The sequence below is a fragment of the Cricetulus griseus genome, unplaced genomic scaffold (assembly GCF_003668045.3).
Source record: "Cricetulus griseus strain 17A/GY unplaced genomic scaffold, alternate assembly CriGri-PICRH-1.0 unplaced_scaffold_538, whole genome shotgun sequence".
Taxonomy (NCBI): domain Eukaryota; kingdom Metazoa; phylum Chordata; class Mammalia; order Rodentia; family Cricetidae; genus Cricetulus; species Cricetulus griseus.
Genome location: NW_023277295.1, coordinates 2,386 through 15,878, shown reverse-complemented (window position 1 = coordinate 15,878; position 13,493 = coordinate 2,386). Strand labels below are relative to the sequence as shown.

At 42.5% G+C, this 13,493-nt stretch overlaps 1 pseudogene; it reads right to left on the bottom strand.

The window, feature by feature from the left end:
• Positions 1–10,907: 10,907 nt before the first annotated feature.
• LOC113838111 lies at positions 10,908–12,136 on the bottom strand (annotated as a pseudogene).
• Positions 12,137–13,493: the final 1,357 nt, after the last annotated feature.

The following is a 13,493-nucleotide window of genomic DNA, read 5'->3' as shown; positions in this document are numbered from 1 at the left end:
CTTCAAACTCATCTCCTATTCCTGTGCTGTCACTGGTGAAATCTTTGCCTTTTTGAATTTCTTAATTAACGTATTCATGGCCAAAACCAACTGGCTACAGTATATAAAAATTTAATTGCCTCTTTTCTCCAGTACCACTGTAAGTTTCCAATTTGTTTTGTTCCCAGTAAATTTTCAAATTGGTGATCTGCCCATTTTTCTATTTTCTTTCTTATCCACTGACGCATATGGAGGTTTCTGTTACAACCTTGCGCTCTTCCTCCAAGACTTAGACTCTTCCAAGTCCCCGAGTTGGCACCAAAGTGCATAGTAATCTTTCCATACTCGGAACATTTAGGGAGGGTGGTGTTTTGGGAAAACCTTCAATCCCTCACTTCTGCCCACACTTCCTACAGTATTTCAGCTTTTGTCCTAAGTACTGCAGTTCGAGGGGATGGTACCTTGAAGGAGTCTGTTAGCATCTTGGATTAGCAAGTGGGTTGGGGAGTTAAATTTGTTATTCCTCCAAGCAGTCCTAACTAAATCAATTATCCCCACCACATTCCTCAGAGACTGTTCTTATCCTGAATCCTGCCGACTATGGCAACTGTCTCGAGCACTTACCAGGTTTTGACCTGGGAGGAATGACAAACTCAGCGAGTTGGTATTGAGTTTATAAGTTTTACTTCACACTTATGTCAAAGCAACACACAAGCATAATCAAACAATCCTTAGAACCACAGATAATAGGCTCACATCAGGGAGTACCTCTCCTGAAGCAGCCTGCAGGTTGGGGCTCCAGACTTCTGTTCCTCTGGATTTAGGCCATCAGTCTCCTGAGGGCCTGGAGTCATGGAATCAGGTTCAGAAAGGGCAGCACTCAGCTTGATGGACTGGTTGTCTCAGGTTAGCAGAGGAGAGCTCCAGGACATGGGGTTGTGTTACCAGTCCAGTTCTGAGCTGGTACTTAAATAGCTTGCTAAATCTTGCTAATCACACTTTGGCACACTCCACATATTCTCACTTTTATCTACAACGGTCATGTAGTGGGCCTATGCTTCCTTTCTTTTAATCTTTCTTCAGCCAGGCCTTTGCCTGCCTGGTTGTAACCTTTGTCTTAATCTCCCTCCAGCCAGGTCTTTGCCTGCCTGGTTACAAGGCTCCTTATATTCTTCATGGCACTGTAATTTTTTTTTGGAACGGAAGAAAGTTTTATTGTAAACAATCAAATTCAACAAACACACAAATATGCACTTTTGTCAGCTTTGGTCCTATTCAGACAAGGGGGTGAAGTTTTTGTATCATAGGAAGTATTGGTCACGTAACATGGGAAGGGAAGTGGTATAAAGGCTGGTAAATATTCAACCCAGTTCACTACAGGAGGACTATGTAGTCCTGACCAAATCCTTCATTGTGTACATACATACTACCAAGTTTAAAATAAACAAAAACACAGCTAACAAAGAAATAAGGTTGGGGGAAAAAAGGGGAATCTCAGTCACTGAAGGAATAAAAATAACAAAACAAAAACAAATATGGTCAGAAAATGCTAAACACCCATAGCTAAACAGAAAACCAAGGAAACTCACTTTTTGAAGAGCCAATCAGCTAGGAAATTCCAAGACTATGAGAAATGACTGATTCCAACTGCTCATTCACCAAATAACTCCTTCATAGTACAATGACAAAACTCAGCCCAGGTAGCACATTATATGGACTGGTATCCATCTTACCTCACAATGAGTCCTTGTGATGTCACAGGCAATGGGCCAATCACAGCTAAGGATAACCCACAGATTTCTGGTCTTCTTAATGGTTCCTTCTCTCTCTTTTTATTATGATGAGGACTTTAATAGACTTGTATAAACTCTCTAAGAATCCATATAGCCAATCGTTAGACCCCTTTGCACAGTTTCTCTGAACAATTTTTGGCCTTAAAAAAATTAAATTATTTCTACATACAAACCACAGTTTCTTCTCCCTCCCCTCCTCCTGCTCCTCCCATCTCCCCTTTGCCCCACCACCATCCACTCCTCAGAGAGGGTAAGACATCCCATGGGGAGTCAACAAAGCCTGGCACATCTGGTTGAGGCAGGACCAAACCCCTCCCCCCACATCAAGTTTGAGTAAGGCATCCTACCATAGGGAATCGCCTCCAAAATGTCAGGTCATGCACCAGGGACCTGCTCCCACTGGCAGGAGCCCCACTAACAGACCAAGCCACACACTCTCACCCAAATGCAGAGGGCCTAGTTACTGTGTTCCATGTATGCTCCCTAACTGTCTGTCTAGAGTCCCTGAGTTTTCAAGAGCTTGGGGAAACAGTGGTGATCATGATACCCCTTGCTCATATTGTCTCTCCTCCCTGTCTTCTTCTGGACTCCTGGAGCTAGGCCCAGAGTTTAGCTGTGGATATCTGCATCTGCTTTTATCAGTTACTGGATGAAGTTTCCATAATGACAATTAGAGTAGTCACTAATCTGATTACAGGAGAAGGCCAGTCAGGCACCCTATCCACTATTGCTAGGAGTCTTAGCTGGGTTCATCCTTGTGGATTCTTAGGAATTTCCCTTGTACAAGTTTTCTTCTTAACACCATAATGGCTCTCTCTATCAAGATATCTCTTTCATTGCTCTCCCTGTCCATTCCCTCCCCAAGTCAACCTTCCAGTTCCTTCATGTTCTCATCCCCCATTCCTTCCCCTCTATCCCTATCACCCTCAGTTAATCCAAGAGGTCTCATCTATATATCTTTCTAAGAAAATCCATGTGTCCCTCTTAAGGTACTCCTTGTTACCTAGCTTATCTGAGGCTGGTTATCTTTTGCATTACAGCCAATATCCATTTATTAGTAGTACACACTGTGTTTGTAATTCTGGGTCTCTGTTACCTCACTCAAGATGTGTTTTTCTAATTCTATCCATTCACCTGAGAATTTCATGATGTTATTTTCTGACCCACTATATTTTAGTTTATAGTTGATTGTTGCAATTGGCCTGGATAAATGAAGAATTTAGCAGTCCAGACCATAAGAGAATAGCAAAAATTGAGAAATCTGAAGCAAGACGTAGTTTCATGTACATAAGGAAGTAAAAGTAGACTCTTGTGACTGCACCTAAAAGTAAAGGAGAGGATCACTTAAAATGCACAGCATAAGACACAGAGTGCTATGTTGCTAAAAACCATGAATTAACACCGAGGTGTTGCAAGGTAAAAAAAAAATGAGAAAAAATTTATGGCCAAGCCAAACAACTAGTCTCCTTTGGTAGGAGAATGGAGTGACCCAGAATAAAAGCAGGAGAAACTCTTTATAGCAAGTGAGGAAGTGATTATAAAAGCAGAGTTTTTTAGTTAGTAATTTAGTTCCCTATCAGCCAGTTCTCATAATATACCATGGGACATTTTATGGTCAGCCAGTTCTCATGACATACCATGAAGCAATTTATGGCCTGTGAACCCCAAGATTATAGAGGATTAACGAGTCAAAAACTCAAGTTGACCATTAGGTGAGGACAAGATTAAAAAAAATCTGTAAAGAATCATACAGAAATGCATCAATGTCTAACATTGTTTAGCTAAAAATCAAACAAAAATTAAAAAACAACTGGAGTCAGCTGTCCCTGAACACACAATTGTTTGATATTTGATCTAAATTATCAAATGACTGAGCTTTAGGATCACACTATTGACAGGGCTTTAACAGTAGTGCTAGACAGGATCAGAAGGCATGTCGGCAGCACCCACACCCTATTCTAGAAAATTAACTAACTAGGATTTTTGGGAGTGTGTTGTAAAGGATATGTTTATTATGCACTTTTCTTGTTACTGGTTTAGAATTTTGTCAGTTGCCATGTAGGATGATTTCTTCTCAATTGTCTGTCTCTCTCATCTGGTTACCACTATTTCAAGGTCAACAAATGCTTTCTTTCTCCATTGCTGTCTTTCATAACAGTGCTAGCATTCACACAATGAAGAGGGGGAAATAATCATATACTACTTTTTCTAAATTCATATAAAGATTATAGTCACCTTCAGCACATTTCTAGGGCTGCCATCTATAGGAATTCTAGATTTAAGAATCTGTGGATATAGCAAGGTCTTAATTCCAACTGTAGCAGTAATGACCAAATGTTAGGTTTTGTGATATGGGGCAGAATATAAGATGTTACAAGATTAGGAAGTTCCTACAATTATTTCTTGCATACATATAACTCAGGATCTGAAGACTTCTTTAAGACCTTTTTAAACAGGACTGCTGCAGACAATGAAAGTCTCAGTTTTATTAATTTCACTAGTGTATAACTAGAGTACACTCTAAAGCAGTAAAACTTTACTATTTTTTCATCAAGGTTCTCCTCCATCAATATTGCCAACCTGATTTAAAGTAATTGTTTCAGTCTATGGTGGGAGAGCAAACACTGAAAGTACTAAGAGAGTTCTCATGCCTAAACAAATGTTTTAAATTCTGGAAGCAAAGGGAAATAGACCGGCTGATGTTAATCTTGTCTCACAAATTTGACTTAGGCTGACTCTGCTAATTTTTAATTCCAAAGTCAACAAATATAATTGGAATCATGGTTGTGGTTATTTTGAACATGTGTGACTTAGGGGAAACATCGATACTCAGCAAAATAAAAAATTATCTAAAACAAGCATGATTCTTGCATCTATAATTTAAAAAATGAACAATTTGAAAGTTTTCCATTTTCACTACATAGCAAAAGAGGATTTAGTCACAGATAAGAATAGATGATGTCATTAACACCCCCAAACACAAGAATCAAAAAACATTAATGGAAGGGGAAAGTTCCCAAGTCTTTTGATCAGAAAATTAATCACCTAAAATAAGAAATTAAGTTGATGATTCTTTGCATTATGAGCCAAATAGCCTTACCACGATCAAATTATTGGTCCAAAATAGAGCCTTCCTCTGCTCCCCAGGTCAATGAATGTGCAAAGAACTCATTTCTTATCATAGAAATAATTTTAAGATTCCCTCCACTTAAATGAACAGACATTTGTGACATTCCTGATGAACTTGCTAGGAATCGAATTACAAGTTTCAAGGTCAACAAGCCCACTGTTCTTTTGTTCTGTGCTTACGATTTTTTGCCAGTACTTGTGTGTACAAAATGGGCATGCTTAACACCACAGGAGATGAAAAGATGGACTCAGATACCCGTGGACCGGGCTTCCAAATAAATTGTTGTAAGCCAGCTACTGGGAGCTATGAACTGAAGTACCCTTCCATGTTAAAGAATTTGTCTGACTCACTGAGACTTCTCTCCTAACCCAGAGAATTCAGTCTTACAGACTGGAATCTCCAAAACTGGCATTTTATCATTATTATTGTTGTTTTTTTGTGTCAGTGTTTCTCTGTTTAGCTTTGCAGCCTCTCCTGGCATTCACTCTATAGACTAGATTGTCCAAGAAGTCATATAGATGGACTTCCTGCTGACTTCCACATTTTAAGACTAATGGTGTGTGTTACCCCCACACATCCTACTCACTTGTTTCTTTAACTTTTGGTGTTTTGAAATGCAAAGTAGTAAGATACACTTTAAGTTTTACTCTAAAACCATTTTATTTAATGAAAATGATAACGGATGAGAAGTTAGTTCTGTCAACTTTACAGTATCACAGGCCTTAAGCACACATCTGGAATCTCCTCATTCAGGATGCATGAAACCTATTACCACCACCTGTGGTACAGCCTGGGCTATATAGGAAAACACTACATAGTTACTTCATTTACCTCAAAAAATTGACCCAATTTAGTTGCAAAAAGAAAACAATGAGCCAGTTAGCAATCACACACACCTTTACTCCCAGTACTCAGGAGGCAGAGGCAGGAAGACCTCAGTCAGTTCAAGGGCAACCTGGACTACATAGTGCGCTCAACAACAGAGAAACCCTGTCTCCAAATACAAAAACAAAAATTATAAGAAAGAAAATGAAAGCATAGAGAAAAGAAAACTCCACATTGATTTTTTTTTCCATTTTTAATTCTTCTCTCATAGCAATCCTCATTGCAGCTTCATCTCCCTTGGCTCCTCCTTGTCCCTTGTCCCCACCTCACCTCTATTTCTGATCATCTGCTCCTCTATTTACCTGCAGAAAATAACTCGTCTCCCAGTAACAACAACCAAACTTGGCATTACACAATTCAGTGAGACTGGCCACAAGCAGTCTTATCAAGGAAGTGTGAGGCATCATACCATGAAGAAAGGGGTTCCCAAAAGCAAGCAAATGAGTCAGAGACAGCCCCACTTCCACAGGTAGAAATCCCACATCATACCAAGTTACACAACCCTAATACATATTCAGAGGACTTATTCAGTTCCTCTAAAATTTTTCATGTGCATTGTTGTTTTGTCTGTATTTGTTTCTGGATGAACATGCCAGATCCCTGGAACTAGAGTATTACTTAGCAGTGAGCAATGTGAGTGCTTGGGATTGAATTCAGGTCCATTAGAAGTGGATTCAGTGCTCCTAACTTCTAAGCCATCTCTCTATACACAGACATTTTCAATTTTATACAGTGTCACTGATTGTCAGTTCAGTCTCTGTGATCCCCTATAAGACCTGGTTATTTCATTCTGGGGGCCATGTTATCATGGTGTCTTATACCCCTCTGGCTGCTACAATCATTTGCCCCACTTCACCAGGATTTCTAGGTGGAATTTCTTTCACATTGTTGTCAAACTCTGTTACCTATTAGAATCCCAACAGTCAGGTGACAAAAGCAAGAAGTTCATGGAAAATTCATCCCAGTCCTTGGCAACATTGATTTAGTTCCAGTGTCAAAATAAAGGAATTCATGTCAGTGCTGTGTTGGCATGTGCCTACAGCCTCTACATTCTGGGAGGAGGAGACAGGAGTGCTAGGAGCATCTGCACAGCCCCTCTGTGTAAACGAGAAAATAAAACTTCATGTATAACACACTTCAGTTGGCAGGTGCACAAACTCTTGTTTTCTTCCTCGGCTGCTTCTTCTCTATGGATCTCTTCCTCTTGTTGCTGATTGCCTCCCAGGCATGATCAATTTTGGAGAAAATGGATGCTTGGTTTAGTGTATTTTTCAAGGGGTTGTGTTGAGGTGGAGAGGTCACAAGTGATGGTCTCTGACACATGGAGAAAAAGGATTCTGACTGTGGGACAATATTCGAATGGTTGAATACAGTGGGAGCACTGACATTGAATGGTCTATCTCAGAGAGAGTCTGAGCTGGGCTATGTTGAGGAGTACAGCTTTATTCTTGAATGGCACTGGCACTAGGAATATGCACTGGGTGATGTGCCAAGAGGGACTGACACTGTTGGGGAGGCAGAGCTCTCCTGAGATCACAGTGAGGATTCACATGTATTTCTCAGTCCCTTTTCTGATTCACTTTAGCACTTTAGCCTGCCTGTTATTGAACCAGATCTGGAGAATAATGAAAAAGGACCGGAAGAGGACAGGTGCCCCATTTGGGTTCCAAATCTGAAGATGCAGGAAGAAGTGCCAGGACCTTGCTCTTAACTCACCACCTATCACAGATTTCTAAGATGAAAGGATGCAAGTAGGAGGGAGGCAGGATGAGCTGGACCTGAAACCAAGTGAATGTGGGAGGTTCCAATACAAGAAGGATGCTTGATTGGAAGCCGTTATTTAGAGGCTATGAAGACATGTTGGGGCACAATTATCCCTCTGTGTGGCACCACCATTCTGAATTAGGGAGTTATGAGGATGAGAATCCATCCTTAGACAAACGTTTATCTCTATCCCATGATATATTACTGGGATATGTAGCCTCAACACTTGAGGCTATTATTACATTATTCTTACATTATTACATTATTCTTAGGTACAGTACCCCGAGGTCTCATCTCCTCAAGTGTTGAGGCTAACAATTAATGCAAGGGTCACAGAAGAGTGCAGATGACTGCTGGAGGAGAGGCTATCTGATAAGAGGAAAGGAGACTGTATAGAAGCCATACCATGATACACTGCTCCTACAATTGAACGCATTGAGCCAGTGCCATGCACTCCTCATTCTTCAGGAACATGCACTTGTCAAATTGTTCTCAAAGGACCAGTTTTTGTTCCTGGGTGAACAAGCCACACTTCTGCTGCCTCATTGGACTATTTAGAGAAACTTGTGTTTGAGGATTGAGAAGTCAGGAGACATTGTTGACATAGTAGACCCGAGGTCCTTGCAGAACCTTGGGTGACTGGGCTCACTGCAGAAGGAGGGGATTTGTTACTTGGTTGTAAAATGGGGCCTTCTGTCATTTTTAGACCAGGTGAAGTAGGAAGCCCTGAGAATATGAGATCCTGAGATCACATGGGAATTTGGATCCATTGTGGGTTCTTTTTAGACTGGAGAAGCTGGGAGCAAAAACAGAAATAGATCAGAGAAGCCCCACAATCTCTAGCTCCTCCATGCATAGCATCCCACCATCTATTACAGGCTTGGTAAACAAATCCTGCCCAGGTGTTTTCCATGGTGGGGAACACTGCACAAAAGCATTATTCTTAGGTACAGTACCCTGAGGTCTCATCAGTGCTATTTTCATTGTCCCTCAGTTTGTCCTCATCTGTTCCTCAGTGTTCACTTCTACAAGTTAGACCTGCAAATACCTCCTGATTTTTTGAATGACTTTCTACCCATCAGCTGAAAATAGGGTGAATTTCAAACTCCAAACATGCATAAACCTCCAGAGAGTTACCAAGCCTATTACTCTTTTAGCTTCCTCTTGCCCATATTAAGAAACCCCCCACAACCTACCTATCATACAAAATTACTTGAAGCCTCAACTCACCAGGAAATCAGTAGGTTGTTTCACCTTGCTTAGATCCCTCTTTGTTTGACCACAGCAACAGGGACCAGTGCTTAAATATCTTTTAGAAACCCCAAATCTCCAGCCACTCTTTAGCACTTTCCTACCACATGATCTTCAAATCCATTACATACACCCAGCCTTTGTTGCCACTCAGAGCTAAGTCACACCCATGGGAGTCCTTACTGATTCAATCATAACTATTTTCTCTGGTTAATGCCAAAATGCAGGATTTTGGCATTAACCTGTGCTAAACTGGAATTCATTATGTTGACCAGGCATTCCTTAATCTCAAAGAGAACCAAGCCATACTCTCCTGAGTAGTAACAGTAAAGGTGTGGCTAGCATGGACCCACAATGTTTAATAACTGTTTCCAAATGAATATGAAATGAGAGGATTGGGTGTAAAATTGAACCTGAGAGTATGGGTCTGGCCCACTTAGTGCAAAACTTTAGAGGGAATTGGATCTTGAAACGTTGTCCAGTGGTGTAGCATCATAATAGAATGTAAATTCATTAAATGGTTATAGAAGTTAGGACCATTTATTGTATCCACACTCCATGTTGGATCAACAGGCCTGTTTGGTCTTGGATGTGGAGAAAGAGTGATCAGAAGGGGAAAGCCAGCCTACACTAAATATTTAGTAGCTCCAAATCTTGCCTAGCCTAGAGGAGATACTGTCTTAAAAGGAAAAAATACCATCCAGTAATAATAGATAAAATTGCTCCATGAGACTCTAGTTGTTCAAAGCAGAATATTCACACACTATTAATATCAAAGGGCAAATACGAACCAGGCAAGGGGCACAGACCTGCAATCTCAGCTACTTGGATATTGTACTAAGAAATGTATAAAATCAAGGACATTATAAGTTACAGAGCAACTTTGAGATGCACCAGGGATACATGACCAGAACTTTTCAAATGTTAGACTTAATGATCTTTTATTTAGTTTTCTCAAATATTTATTTAGGCAAAGTTCAAATTCCATATATCACAGCCTTTTGTACACAGTAGTTTAAAGAGACTTGGCGTCTGATAAAACCATCTGTGGCCAGTCTTCTCCAGACAAAGACTAGAGAGATAGAGAACTAGTAAGGACAGCAGAAGACACAGGAAGTGGGAGCATTGTGACATTAGGGAAGGCAGATGCTCTCATCCTGGATCTGGGCCTCAGCCTCTACCTGCTTCCATTGCTAACTAATGAGGGAACAGGTAAGCAGGCAGAAGGGTAGGGGTGACAGCTGCAGCAGCCACACAAGGCCATCTGAGCATCCAGGGACACCCCATTACACCTTAGAGATATAGTTCTTCACAGGTTGTTGACAGATGAGATCTCCCTCAGAAAAGGAGTAGCCCAGGAATAAGAGACATTTGCCAAAAAGGCCCTTTGGTCTTAGTGAAGTGTTAGGAATATTGGCTTTCAGCAGTAGCCAGCCCTGGGGAAAAACTTTCAGCCTGACTTTTCAAGGAAGGGGTCATCCTTGAGTAATCCAAAACAGCTTCAGGTCAAACTATGTGAACAGGAGCAACTACATTGATAAAGAACAGACCTTTGCCACAGATGAGTCTCAGAGGCCCTTGAACCCGAGTAGGCCTTGGCCCACAAGGGGAGAGAGGTCAGGCCTGGGGATGCTAGGACACTTCCCTTGGGCTGTCAATGTTCTCCTGGGGAGGGATGGTGGCAATGCCTAAAGAGTCTGCACATCAAGGTCTGGGACATTGCAGCAGCTGCTAAGATGGCACAACCAGGTAGCTGCCTTAACATTGACCTAGAGGCAGTCAGTCAGCTCCCAAAGGGTATCAGACCTGAAGTGGACCTTAGAAAAAAAATAGTAGGATGACCTGGGTGTTGGTGGCATATGCCTGTAATCCCACCACTCGGGAGACAGAGGCAGACAGATCTCTCTGAGTTCCAGGCCAGCCTGGTGTACAGAGTGAATTCCATAATTCCTGGAAAGGCTCCAAAACAATACAGAGAAACCCTGTGGGGAAAAAAAAAGAGTAGGACAAAGGACCACCCTCAGAGGAAAGCAAACACTTCACCCATATAAGGTGAGACTGGGTCCTCCTGCAGAGTCAGTGTTGCTGGACAAGGGCTTTGGGAGTCAGAAGCCATGCCATTGCGGGGGGCCAAAGTGCATGGGCACGATGTGAGCCACTGCCACATACACGTGGCCAAAGTCGCAGTTCACAGGCAGGTTGGGCAGAGGTGGTATATAGGGTGCTGGCACGGGACCTAGTTTGATGGGGAAGTAGTTGAACCCAGGCCACATAGGTGGCAGGGGCAAAGGTGGGTGCACAATGGCAATGGGTGGCATCTGTGGGTGCAGGTTCTGTGGGACACGCCATGGCAGGTCACCCACGTGATGTTTTTTCTTGGCTGGCTTCTCCTTTGGGGCGCCGATGCGTTTAAAGGTGTTCTCTCCATTCCTCCTTCTCTGTTCCTCTTCAGCCTCCTTTTGGATTTCCTCAATCAGCTTTTCATCATCATCAGTGGGGTCGTTCCAGAGGGAGCACCTGGAACATTCCTGGCAAGAGGCTCCTGGAAAGCGAGGATGCTGGCAGAAGTGGTCATAGCCGTTTATAGAAACTCGACAGACATAGCACATCTGGGCACCACAGCGGCAAGACATGCGGTTACAGCCTTCGGATTTGATGAGGCCGGTGGTCCCACACTGGTGGCATTTTCTAATGCGAGCAGCAGTCATTTTTTTCTTCAATAAATGTCCGGTACTTGACGTCATCCTTTTTGGCCAGCTATTCACAAGTGAGGCCAGTATGCTCTTTCCAGAGGACCCGACACTTCCTCCAGGTCTCCTTCTGTCAGCCAGGATTAGGGCAGCTGAACCTCTTCACATCCCTGTCCAACAGAGCAGGGAAGCTACAGGAGGGGCACCTGACGAGCTCATCACCACAGGCTGCAGTGACTTCTTCTTCAGCTTTCCGTTCATCGTATTTGCACAGAATGGTCTGGGGGAGCACCTTCTCCAGTTCACTGGTTGGGAAGGAACATGTGCAGCTGCCCTCCATGCAGCTGAGTTCTCCTTTCCAGACCTGAACACTGCCTCTTGGGCATATCTGATGAGACATTCTTTGCAGAACAAGTGAGCATCAGAACACTGTGTCATCTCCTCAAATGCAAACTCCCCAAAGCAGCATCCACACTCCATCAGCTCTCCATCCTTTTGTCACTCTTCTGCTTTCATCTGCATTGCTTCTTGTCCCCACCTGTTTTCCAATTTGGCCTCCTGGGATGCTGACTGTTCAACACTAGAATTTCTAGGCCTTTCTTCTCCTAGTCTGTTCAGACCATGCCACTGGGCAGCTGGTTTGAAGATAGTGGGCCCGGATGTCTGAGGTTCATGGTTTTCATGACATCATCCAAGTTGTCATCTGCATGATGTTCAGTATCTGTGGCAACCACTGGAATCCCTTCTTCCTCAATGGACTCAGATATGGTGACAGGCATTCTTTCCTCTCCCTGGTGGCACTGAAATTTGTTCAACTGAATGACTTCATCCTTGTTGTTTTCCTCTGCCATTTTCAAATTCCTGTGTAGATATTGGTGTTTTTAGTACCCAAGCATATACATAAAGTTCAGGCTGAAAGGGCTGATCCACACTTGAGCTCTTCACCAAGCCTCAAAATCCTCCCTCTCCTCAGCTTGGCTGGAGAATGAATGCCTCCTACTGAATCAGACTAAATAGTCTTAATCAATAAATACCAGCACTTGCGTACTTCTCTTTCCTTCCTCAGTTCAGTATGGACAGAATCCTGTCTCCACCCACCTTATCACTAAACCTGAGCCAAACTGGTATTGAAGTTCTACTCCAAGGACATGACCTCATATTTATATCTACCAAGGACCCACACCTGTTATCCCCAACATTAAGCAGACCCCCACCGTGTAGCCTCCCTCAGTCAGCAGGCCCACCCTTAGGAACCCTGGCCCAGACAGGATGTCTTTCTCTATTGAGAATATATATTCAGTGATGATTTGGTTTGAGAATAGAAAACTAACAGAGGCTTGAAGGTATCCTCTTTGGTCCCCTTACCACATGGAACTTCTGGACAAAACATATTTGTCTTTCACTAGTCACTGACCATCTCAAAAATCGTGTCTACTCAGCTAGTTGACCAGTAAGCTTCCTCTTTTCCTTTCTGTTACTTAAAGCTGTAATTAATTTTCTTATTTTAAATAGAGACAGAGTCTCTCAATACGGCCCTGTGTGGATCTAATTAGAGAAATGAGGCACACTTACAACTCACTGAGTTTCCCATATCATCTGTCTCCTCTGTTATGGGAGGGAAAATGTGGTACACATAGGCAACAAGGTTATCCCTTTTTAATGGGGATGAGCCTTCTCTGTCTTAGACAATCCTGGGAGACATTCTTGTCTTACATGTTACCAAAACTCTGCCCTCTCTATCTGGGCCATCTGGAGCCTCACTCAGGTACCCAAGTTTATGGGAAATACCACTGGGAATTCCTCCAACAATAAAGTGCTCAGTAGTAAAGGGCAATAGATAAAAGAAGATCAAGAGTCCCTAGATTCAAAAGTCAAGACTGCCATCAATTTCTCCAGGATTCATATACAATGGTGGGCTCAGAACTCTCAGTTTGTAGACAAGCGTGCACAATCACATATTAGCTGGGCACATACCTTGGGGACTCACTAGCACTCTTCTCA